Genomic DNA, 10,613 nt, shown 5'->3' with positions numbered 1-10,613 from the left:
GAACTGAAGGACAGGGTGCTGGCGAGCTCTTCAATCTGAGACGAGAGCAAAGACCAGCAATGAACACAGATAACGTTACACTAACGGCTTGGAAATGAACATCTGTACTGGATTTGAGAACAGCAATTGGACAGTCAACATAGGATGACCTCACCGTGTTCTACTTCTAACTGAAAACCATCTGCAGTTTCCAAAAGGCTACGCAGCAAACAGAATTATCTTAAGCAGAGTTATGTAAGCACAACAATTGCCAGTTACCGCACTTCAAATAAAAGCCAAGGAAGGTTACATCATTTCAGTTAGATAATAAGCAGTTAATAATGCTTACAGGACATCGTAGTTAGGCACAAATAAGGAGTGGTGCTTTGATGTGCCCGTTGACACCGTGTCCCTATTCTACCTCTCTGCACCTCTTGGCACCTAAGTATTTGAAGACTATTGTCCGAGAACAGTGCATTTCCCAAGGGGCTCGTTACACTTCCTGTATCAGAGAGAGTTTGACTGTGCTGTGCGTTGAGAAGACTGAAGCTGCAGGTGTGGTAAAAGACATAAAAGACCAGGTTTCCCAAAAGCTTCTTTCATTAAGAGGCTCTTTAGCCCATTTAGTTGACCAATCAGAGAGCTTGCCCAGACCACTTGACCAATCAGAACGCTCTAAATGAATGGCCCAAGAGCCTCCTAACGAAAGAAGCTTTTGGGAAACGCAGGACAATCTCTCCAGTCTGGTATTTTTCCAGCTATTCATTACATTACTGATACTATCTTTCTGTTTCTCTTCTCCTGCAGAATATTTTTGGATTATGAAAGGTTCTCAATATTCTTTTAACTTATTTCTTGCTTTTGAATGGCATCTAAAGCCTAGTTTATATCCACATACCCAAGCTCACCACAAGCAAATAAAATCCATCATGATGAACGACCTGCTATCGCTCTCCAAGCAGAGAACATTCCAGAACCTCTGGATGGCTGTTCGTACTGTAGGTGCCCCTCAGTTAGCTACAAGCAGGTACCCACATGACAGTGAAGGATGATGATCCATATGAGCCCAAGGATTATGGAGGGGCGGCCGTCAATGATGTCAGGGATGTTTATGTTGACCAGTTTGACCTGCGGGGAAAGACGCACGTCATTGGTCCACCAGCCTCGGTAAAATCTTCACATTTCAGTTCCTCGGTTAATCATTTTGGTACGTTTGAGGCTTTGAGTCTGAGCTCTTACCGATTTCCTCTTGAGGAAGTTCAGGGCGGTCTCGATGTCACCCCTCTGCTGGAAGACTCCGTGGCCTCTCTCTCTTTTCTGTGAAAGAAATCAACAGTTCAGCCGATGACCTCCAAATATTAGAAGTTCTCTGCCTCCTAGTCTGTTAATGGAGAATCACGAGACTGTTGGTGGCACACTTTGATGGTCTGAACATCTGGCAGGAAACAAACAATGTATGCAAATGCATTTGAAGACGTCATCCTTGTGTCACTGAGCGTCAAGGTAACAGTCACGATGAGGACGTAGACTTTTTTCAACTTTAGCGAGTGTGTCAGTACCGCTGGCAGCCAGTGGGGGCGTCTCTCTGACTCACCATAGACTGACCGCTCATCACCTCCAGCAGGTCCAGCAGTCGAGGTCCGTCCCTCAGGTCAGAGAACAGGTCCGACACCAGCGAGGGAGGACTCCTCTGAAACAACCACAGACAACAAAACCTCCGTCACAAACTACATAGGTGTCCAGATTTTACCAGACTAGGCTACTCTGTCTAATAAACTCCCCTCTGGAAGGGTCTTCAAGAACGGTACGGCGGATTGGCTACAACTCTGGTTTCTTTGTAGTGACGTTTATTGCGCTCATGCACACGCACACATACACGTCTCCCACAACCGTTAGCTACAGTTGGTAACTTAGAAGAAATAGAAATCGTAGTTAGGTTGTAAACCTGCAATACAACACAAACACACAAAACATACTTGGTATTAATAACAGGAATTACAACAATTAAATCGTGTATATACATTTTGTGACCCGAAACACTAACCATGCTAGCCTCAACACTCACCGACAAGCATACCGGTCCTGACAATCAGGTTAAAATGAAAAACCAACTGAAGTTAACGTCACCTAAAAATCCCTACGCCCCGGCGAACTACGCATGTCCTAACAGCCTGGAGATACGATATAGTTCCAATAATTAAGAAAGCATAATCAATCATAACATAACTTATTCGTAGATCACTAACTTCCCTGGAAAGTTCTACACCTCCCACTTGGTCTACTGATTTTCTATAAATCCAAGGAGACCACTATAAGCAGTCCAAACAAACTATTAAACACAAATTCACCCCATACTCAGGCATATAACATCACATTCTCAGATGTGCTTCATCACAATATAAACAACGGTTCAAGGTAGCCTTAAGGTCCATAAACAACACACATTGTCCTTAACTTGTCCTTGACTACAACACTGTCACGTCCTCCACCGAAACACACCACCAGCCTCCGGGGAGGATAGTGGTGGGGAGGTCTTGGTCCAGTACCGAAACACACCATGGTGGGGATCCTTTACTGTCCACCAACCGAAACACACCATGGTGGGGATCCTTTACCGTCCTTTACCAACCGAAACACACCATGGTGGGGAGCCTTTACCGTCCACCAACCGAAACACACCATGGTGGGGAAGTCTATTGTTGCTCCTCCACTGGTAGTAGAACCACCAGTCTCCTCACATCTCTGTGGAGAATGGTGGAGGGGCATTTCTCCACCCCTTGTCTCCTCTTGGACTGTCCATCAAAAACCGGAAGGCTTTGGCACGTCCTCACCTTCACGTCTCGTACCACGCCCTTCTCATTCGAACACGCCTCCACGACTCGACCCAGTCTGAACCGGCCCCTCAGTGCATTCTGGTCGGCTAACCACACCAGGTCCCCTGCCGCGACGTTCCTAGCAGGCGTGTGCCACTTCTGTCGGATGAAGAGACCCGGGCCCGCCAGCTGGCTCCACCGCTCCCAGAACTTGTCGACCTCGATCTGGATGGCTCTCAGCCGTACAACGGGGTAAGTTGGATACTCAAACCCTCGGGTGTCCCCGCTTGGTCCCGCACGACCAAGCAGAAGGGAGTTGGGAGTGACGACTTCTACTGTATCATCTTGGACCTGGGCCCTGGCACCAATTGGTCTCTCATTCGCCAGGTTAGCAGCCAGGTAGAGGAGGGTCTGGAACTCCAACGCCGTCAAGTTACCCTCTTCACCAACGCTACCTAACGCTTTCTTGAGCACACGGACTGCCGCTTCAGCTGCCCCATTTCGGTGGGGAGAGTCAGCCGGATGAAACACCCATGACCAGTCAGTCCCTGCAGTCGCTGCCTTCTTCTGGACTTGATCCTTGTCCACGTTACTCAAGAACTCGTAAAGCTCTTGTAGCACAGGCCTGGCGCCAATGAAGTTGGTCCCTTGATCCGACCAGAGCTTCCTTGGGTGACCCCTGAGAGCTGTGAAGCGTTGGTACGTCTTCAGGAATCCATCCGTCGACAGGTCTTCCACGATGTCTCCATGAACTGCTCTTGAAGCCATACAGCTAAAAACCACACCCCAGACTTTCATCTTGGTTCGTCGTTTTGCCGTGTCTCTAACGATGTAGGGGCCGAAGAGATCCATTGCCGTGAACTCAAAGGGTGCAGCTGGTTCACTTCGTTCGAGGGGAAGCTCACCCATCACTTGTTTGCACATCCTCGCCCTGGTCTTTCTGCAGTGTATGCAGGAGTCAATAACACTCCTGGCGATCCTGGGTCCCTGCGCCACCCATGCTTTGGACCTCATTCGGAGGAGTGTACCAGCAACTCCTTCGTGGTTAGCCTCATGAGCCTCTCGCGTGAGAAGGGTGCTGATCCACACTTTGTAGGGAACCAGGGGCACACCTGTCTTTCCCTGGTTATCGGCCTGGACTCTACCATGACAGCACAGAAGCCCTGACTCTTCATCCCTACTGACAACGAGTCTGTTCAGTGTTGTCACAGGAAATTTCACTCCCTCTTGGGCAGCCAGGCACAGGTCATTGAACGCAGTTTCGAGTTCTCTCACTGTCAACACTACCTCCCACTTTGCTGACACAGGGGCTCTTCCTATACTGGCCAACCACTTCTTCACAGCCCTGCGGACATAGCCGACTACTCCACAGAGCTTAGCTAGAGAACTGTACTTCGTTGGATCTACTTGGTCTATGAGCGCAGCTCCCCACAGCTTCTCCTTTTCCTTGGTCTCAGTCGGAGTTGACTTTGCCTCATTCTCTGAGGACTCTGGAGACCCACTTTCACCATCTGTGACTACTGCACTCTCACCACCAGAAGTGACGGGGCTCAGCAGACTTTTGGCTTTAGCCCTAGTGAGCACTGCAGAAAAGGCCTTTCTCTGGAGTTTGCTCACCGTCTCCCTAGCATCGGCTGCCACTTCCGAGGCGGACTTCATGGGCCAATCTTCGACTGGACTAGACAAGAACCCGGGACCATTTTGCCATGCAGAGTCTTCCTCCAACAGTTCAGGAGAGCACCCCCTTGTGACAAGATCAGAAATGTTGACCTCACCTAGGATCCACCACCAGTCTGTTGTAGGTCCAGCCCTCTGAATCTCTCCGACTCTGTTTGCAAAAAACGTCTGGAACCCATAACTCTCTCTTTGGATGGCTCCCAGCACTGTCTGTGAGTCGATGAAGTGATACCACTTCTCCACGTCCAGTCGCCCGTGCTTCAAGATGTATCCCTTTAGGCGTGCAGCAAAGACTGCCCCACAGACCTCAGACTTGACCGCGTCGCCCTTTTGGTCAAGGGGGGTCAACTTGGCCTTCGATTCCACCAGCCGGGTGACCACACCATCTGACGTCTCCCATCGCAAGTATAGCACAGCGCCATAGGACTCGCAGCTCCCGTCAGAAAACGTGATTCCCCAGGGTCTGCTCATCCAGCCAGGGGGTGTGAGGCTTCTATGGAACCGGATGCAACTGAGGCGAGCATACTCCCTGAACAGCTCAATCGCCTTCCTGCGGAGCTCGTCAGAAAGGGGCTGATCCCAGGTGTCCTTCGTAAGCTGGCCAGCTTCCTGGAAGGCTCTTCTCACAAGAATCACTCCTTTCTGTTTCACTGGTGTTGCTAATCCGATTGGGTCGTACAGACCTGCAACCTGGCTCAGTAAGACACGACGAGACAGTGGGTTTGGTGTCTTTGTTTCCACCTCTTCCTCAGTGAGGTCAATCTCCGTTCTCATTTTCTTGTTCCTTCTGGAGAAGTTGATAGAGACCATCACAAAGAGTTTGTCCTCTTGCACGAGGTAACCAACCCCCAGGGCTTTGTTGTCGTCCTCCCTTAGCTGGTTGGGTAATACCAGGGTCTCTGGCTTGGGCCCTGTCCCGTCTCGCCTCCCACTTTGACCGGACCTGACCCAAGGCTTGAGGTAGAAGCCTCCTGTTTCCAGTATCTTCTCCACTCCCTCTAGGATCTCGTCCAGGCACTGCGGGTCATTATGGGATGTGAGGAGATCATCGACATAGGAGTCTTCTTCGATGACCCTTCTTTCCTCTTTCATGTCAGAGAACTGGGGCAACCCAGCGGTCTCTCGCATGGCTACCTGCGCGATGCATCCCGCCGGTTTGTCTCCCATGTTCACTCTCACGACAGCGTAGTCCTCAATCTCGTCTTCTGGTGAGTCTCTCCATAGGAATCGATGCACATGAACCTCCTGTTCCTCCAGCCACACCGAATTATACATCTTGGTGATGTCTCCGATGGCCGCGTGTTCCCCCTCTCGGAACCTGAGAAGCACTGCCCTGATGGGATTAAGGACGTCTGGGCCTTTGAGCAATATGCTGTTCATACTCACTCCTCTGAACTCTTGACTGCTATTCCAGACGAGGCGCACAGGCGTAGATACTGAGTGGGGATTCGGTGCGGTTAGGTGGCTCACCCACCACACAGCACCATTCCAGCCGTCCATCACATCCTTGGTGAGCTTGATAGCGGCTCCCCTCTCCACCATCTCATGAACTTGTCTCATGTAGGCCTCTTTCCACACGGGGTCTTTCACAAGCCGTTTCTCCGCCCTCAAGAACGTTGCTTCCACAGCCTTCCGATTATTTGGGAGAGAGGCTGGGTCCTCCTTCCAGGGGTACTTTGCATCCCAGTGTGGCTGATTGCTGTGCTTGTCGCTCTCTCTGAAGGTCAGGCCTGCCCTTATTATCTCCAGCTCCTTCTCATCAGCCAGGGACATCTCCTTTCCTCCCGGAGGACACCTACCACAGCGACACCCTCCACAGGCAGGGTTGCAGGCGGCTCCTATGCTGTCCCATTTTAGCCATTCAAGGACCTCTGCATTGCATGTTGCTGTCGTTCGGACTTCCACATTGCTCCCCGTCTCTCCTATGAGGTGCTCTTCGACCTTGACAGCTACCGCTCTCATGGTGCGTGCGAAGTGTGTTTTTGAGTGCCGTGTCGTCACTCCCACTGCCTCGAAGAGATCTGGATGCGTACCACTCACGATCTTGCCAAGAGGACCATCCCACAGTACCAAGTCCCCCGCCCTTTGAAGTCTCTGCGGAGCTAACCGACCTTCTCTGGTACTGATCAGTAGATCGATCTTCTCTGGGCGAGCCAGTTCTCCTGATTTGACTCCTGGGAAAAACTGCTCCAGCCGCTCGGACGTCATCACACGATCCACCCTGGCGATGTCTTCCAGCCCGTAGCAGATCATTTCGTGGAGCTTCAAGGTCCCTTTTGAGGTCCACACTTTTATCTTCACAAGATATCTTTTCGTATCCACCTTCTCTCTCATCGTGCCCACACCATACACCACGAGCGAGATCGGTTCACCAGCCAGCCCAAGTCTTTCTGCAGCTTGGTGCGTAATGTAGTTGGTGTCGGAAGCGAGATCCACCAAAGCACCGAGGCTGTCTCCTCTCTTTGACGTGACCGGCACAAGCATCATGAGGACTGGATGCTCCTTTAAGCCACTCTGTCCTATCAGGCTCTCGCTGGAACACACAGTTGATGTTGTTTTGTTTGTACAGGCTTTGCGGACAACTTCAAGCTGGTGAGGGGTCAGTCCTAGCTCAGCGAACACAGCCTCTTGCTCCTCTGTTGGACCACGAGTTCCCCTCTTCTCCATTTTATTTTCCCCCTTAGCAGCCTCCTTCGTCTGTGCCTTCGGGCAGAGGAAATAGTGATGGTCCACTGAAGCATTGCCTTTCTTACACTCCTCCTTGCGACAGAGGAACTTTGGAGTGCAGGCGCCGTCGACCCCGTGAACATCCAGGCACTTTGTACACGCTCTCACTCTTCTCACCTGAGCTTTCCTCTCCGCCAGTTCGGCCTTCCTGAAGGTTTTGCAGCGAAACAGTTTCCCACCGTGTTTTTCATCTCCACACAAAGCACATGGCACCTGCTGAGAGTCTCTTTTCACTTCACTAGCTGTAGTCTTAGTGAACGACTTCTTCTCTTTCCACCTGTCTCCCAGCTTTTCTCTGTAGCTAGGTTTCTCGGGAGCATTAGCAGGCCATGGTTTGCTGGGCAGCAACTGCTCCAACCTCACGAGTAATGACTTTTGGTCTTCCAGGAACAGTAAGAGCCTATCAAAGCGGTTTCCTGGTTGGACATCATTGATGGAGTTTCTTACATACATGAGCCACTCTCGTTTCATGACATCAGGGAGCTTGCTCTCTAAAGACCGAATCACAAGCTGGTTCTGCAAAGCGTCTATGCACCCCAGGTCCATTAGATCTAATGCTGCTCTCTTCACTGTTAGGATCAACTCTAATGCCTCTCGTGGCTGATGGTTCTTTACAGCAGGTCGCGATTGTAGCTCCAACACAATCTCTTCTGCAGTTTGAGCTTTATCTCCATAACGGTTTTCTAGTTCCCTGAAGATATCGTATGCATCTCTGCAACGCAACAGCCTGAGTTCACTCTTCACAGTCTCGTCTATACTGTCTAGTAAATGTAGTTTCTTACACTCACGTGACCCCGTTGGCTCCGCTTGCGCCTGGATACTCTCCCACTCAGTCTTCCAACGCCAGTAGTCCCTCCTTTCCCCGGAGAACTTGGGCAGGCTTATGGGAGTTAGCCTTATTGTAGGCCGGGCCCACTGAGAGCTGCTATTAACCCCGGCGTATGCACCGGAGCCGCTGTAAGGTGCGCTACTCCCTTGTCCCATGCTGAGGTTGGCAGGCGGAGCAGCTGGAGCGCTCAGTGCTTGTGACGTGCTGGCGTGAGTCGGAGGTAGAGAAAACCCAATATTAAGTCCATCGTCAGACTGTCGTGACTGCGGGGTGGGATGTAATGTCTGTTGGGGAGTGCTATTGATGTTGCTTGCTCTTTCAGTAGAAATGAACTGAGGGCTTGTGACGTGTATAGTTCCCTGCCCGTAAACAGGCGGTGTGACATCAGCAGACTGGGTGTTAACGGGTGGAGTGGTAATAGCAGGAGTTCCAGATTGAGTAAAAGTAATATTATCTGCAGCTCTATGGCTGTCATTGGCTGCTGTGACAGGCCCGCTGCCTGCATTATCTCCTCCCACATCTTTATCCTCTTCTTCCTCACCCCCATCACCGTTACCATCATGCTCTGTACTGTCCCTTTTAATACGACGTCTGCATCCCCACTCATCCATCAGTTGCTCCTTGTCCTCTTTCAATGACAAATAGAGCATCCATTGTTCCTTTCCGTGAGGCCAATAATCTTTCCACAAACTTACAGTGTTTCTCAGATCATGGAGTTTTCTATCCAATTTGTTGGTTTCGACCCCTTGCTGCATCCATGATACTACTCTGTCTTTCCCGAGTGCCTCAGCCTGATTAAAAGCCGACTTGAACTGTTTTACAAGAGTGTCTATGTCTGGCGCTGCATACTTGGACCACAGCATGTCCATGATCGTGTCCTCGGCTCCAAGGAATTTCTCCTCACTGGCGTCTCTCCTCGCCAGGGCATCCCGCATCTCAGTGTCGTTGCCTGATGGATCTGCTTGTCCCAATGCATCAATATAGTCATTATTGGCATCAAGGAGTTTGTTATAATCATTCCTCAATCTTGCTAACTCATCTGATAAATCACCTTCACGTAAACGGCCAGCGCAGACACTTAGCCGGTTTATTTGTGTTGTGAAGTTTTGTTGCACATTTGAACGCCTCTGCTTAAGTGTCTCTAGGTTTGACTTGTCCTCCATCATTGTTTTCCCCAGATGAATAGAACCACCAGTCACTTTGTTTCCTAATCACTAGAATTACTTCAGTAAAAAGAGTCGTTCAAAAGATTCAAATCGGGCAAAAAGAATCGTTTAAACGATCCGAACCAGGCAAAAAGAGTTATTTAAAGGATTCGATTCTTTTGATCAGCCGTCCGGTTAGTTTGTCCAGAACGCAATTAGCCCCGACAACAGTCAGTTTTTAGCGTTTGCGTTTATACTGTCCACACAGCCTTATCTACGACTGGAAATTACTTCAGCCTTTCGGCGACTTACTGCCCTTTAACGGCCCCGTTAGCTCTTGGCTCCGGCTCCTCCGTTGTGATGGCGTTGTTGACGGCCGCTGGGGATGGTCTCTCAGCCTCCTGCTTCAAGCCTCTAGTCCCGCGACAGTCTTTTCGATGTCCGCTCGGGCTCTCGTACTCGCTGGCACGGCTCCGACGACGGTTTACAACTGTCCAGATTTTACCAGACTAGGCTACTCTGTCTAATAAACTCCCCTCTGGAAGGGTCTTCAAGAACGGTACGGCGGATTGGCTACAACTCTGGTTTCTTTGTAGTGACGTTTATTGCGCTCATGCACACGCACACATACACGTCTCCCACAACCGTTAGCTACAGTTGGTAACTTAGAAGAAATAGAAATCGTAGTTAGGTTGTAAACCTGCAATACAACACAAACACACAAAACATACTTGGTATTAATAACAGGAATTACAACAATTAAATCGTGTATATACATTTTGTGACCCGAAACACTAACCATGCTAGCCTCAACACTCACCGACAAGCATACCGGTCCTGACAATCAGGTTAAAATGAAAAACCAACTGAAGTTAACGTCACCTAAAAATCCCTACGCCCCGGCGAACTACGCATGTCCTAACAGCCTGGAGATACGATATAGTTCCAATAATTAAGAAAGCATAATCAATCATAACATAACTTATTCGTAGATCACTAACTTCCCTGGAAAGTTCTACAATAGGCCTTGGATAGCTTTCCTTAAAACCCTTTTATGAGCCATTGTAGATCTCATAGACCTCATCGTAGACCTATATCTAGCTATAATGGCAGAAATGGGCGGGGTGCGCAGGTATGTAGGGTTGACCATGCACTTCACCGCCTAGACACCAGAGGGCGCTGTGTGGGATTGAAACGGAGACAAGCGGTTTGGACTGGCAGAAAGGTCTCGAGCAAGACCAAACATGTCCCGCTCTATATGTGTATACAGTGTATATATGTGGTTCATCCAATCAAAGTATTTTTACAGTGTTTTGCTAAGGCCCGCCCTTTTCCAAACAGTTTCCAACGGAGAGTTCCAAGACGGTTATGTGAACCAAACCATCCGTCTGGTCAGGTTCAGATATTAACCAAAATAGTATTCAGCACAAGCAAGAAGCCAAT

This window comes from Borostomias antarcticus (genome assembly GCF_949987555.1).
Source record: "Borostomias antarcticus genome assembly, chromosome: 7".
Classification (NCBI taxonomy): domain Eukaryota; kingdom Metazoa; phylum Chordata; class Actinopteri; order Stomiiformes; family Stomiidae; genus Borostomias; species Borostomias antarcticus.
The sequence above is the reverse complement of the archived record's forward strand: the minus strand, read 5'-3'. Positions refer to the sequence as shown.